We start from the raw sequence: 1,870 nt of genomic DNA, 5'->3' as shown, positions 1-1,870 counted from the left end.
TAATTCAAAATTGCCAAAATTATAAATTTCCTAATTTATCTATTGATTTGTGGTTAATATTGGTTCTCACATTTACCACAAACTAATTAGTTCTCATTAGATTAGGCCCCTATATATATATATATATATATATATATATGGGAACGATCAAACGTAAACTACTCATATTTGTGTAAACCATGCAAATCACATTTATTCGTCAATTCCATTGTTTAATCTTATGAAATTGTTTCATATAATATATTTTTTATGAAGTTGTTTCAATGTTTTAATGAGATTGTTTCATGTATTGCTTTAAAATTAATATAATGAATATGATAATATCCATAATTAACACTCTCCACAGTAAAAATGACTAATCAACGTTTCATAATTCCAAAAAACTGAAGAAATGAAAATTATGACTGGTTAAATGAGGTTTGTACAAATAACGTTGTTTGCAAAGTATATATATATATATATATATATATATATATAGGGGCACGTTCAAATGAAAACCGTGTATTTCTAAGAACCGTGTAAACCAATTTCGACTAATAGGAAAATTCTATTTTTTTCTAATTAAATTTAATCAATAATGGTATTTCGGTCATTTACAATATTTTCTATTAAATATGCAAGTTATTAATAAATCTTAATTAAGGAAACGAAATAAAGGAAATTGTATAAATGGTAACATTTAAATATTTAATTATATTATAATATTAAAAATTTGAATTTGATATATTGTTATGAGATTGAATCTGCAAACGGGTCTTGAAGATTGAATTGCATTATGAAATGAAATCGTAAATTATGGTTCAAATTAAAAAAAATAATGTTAATGAAACAGGTTTCATGAAGGTGAAATTGGTTCATGTTGTAATTGATTCATGAGTAATATGAAATTGTTTCATGGTGAACCACGTTTCAGTGATTGTGTAGTTGATCCGTTTAGAAGAAAAAATGGAACATGAAATGGGTGCATAATTTATTTGGTTCGTCATGAAATAATTGCATGATGAAACGGGTACATGATGAATCTGCTTCGCGATCTTGAAGATTGTAATATGCTCCAGAATCTTGAAGATTGTAATGATTAAAGGAAAGAATGAATCAAATCATGAGTGAAATAAAAAAATTAATTTACATGAAACAGGTTTCATGAAGGTAAAACTATGTCATGTTGTAACTGATTCATGAGTAATATGAAATCATTTCACGGTGAACCATGTTTCAGTGATGGTGTAGTTGATCCGTTTAGTAGAAAAAATGAAACATGAAACGGGTGCATAACTTATTTCGTTCATCATGAAATAATTACATGATGAAACGGGTACATGATGAATCTGCTTCGGGATCTTGAAGATTGTAATCTGCTCCAGAATCTTGAAGATTGTAAGGAGTAAAGGAAATAATGCATCAAATCATGAATGAAATAAAAAAAATTAATTTACATGAAACAGCTTTCAAGAAGGTGAAACTGGTTAATGGCGTAATTGAACAATGAGTGGTGAACTGCTTTCATGGTGAAACCCGTTTCAGTGATGGTGTAGGTAATCCATTCAGAAGATGAAATGAAAAATGAAACGGGTACATAATGTAGTCGGTTCGTTATGAAATAATTGCAAGATGAAAAATAAATTAGTTTCATTAATAATAATAAATGTTAACGTAAAAATAATAAATTACTTTACAAAAAATAGATTAGTTTTATTAATAATATGATATACATGATATGGTTTCCTTGAATAAATGAATATTTGGTTTTACCCTTTTGCCCTTGTCGGTATTATAAAATGTATATTCAATTTTTTTTATTTTTTAATTTATTTAAATAACCTTGATTAACCTTAACCATTGATCAAGAAAATGGATGGGTGAGATTGGT

The sequence above is a fragment of the Cynara cardunculus genome (genome assembly GCF_001531365.2).
Source record: "Cynara cardunculus var. scolymus isolate 2C chromosome LG 9, CcrdV1, whole genome shotgun sequence".
NCBI classification, from domain to species: Eukaryota; Viridiplantae; Streptophyta; class Magnoliopsida; order Asterales; family Asteraceae; genus Cynara; species Cynara cardunculus.
The sequence above is the reverse complement of the archived record's forward strand: the minus strand, read 5'-3'. Positions refer to the sequence as shown.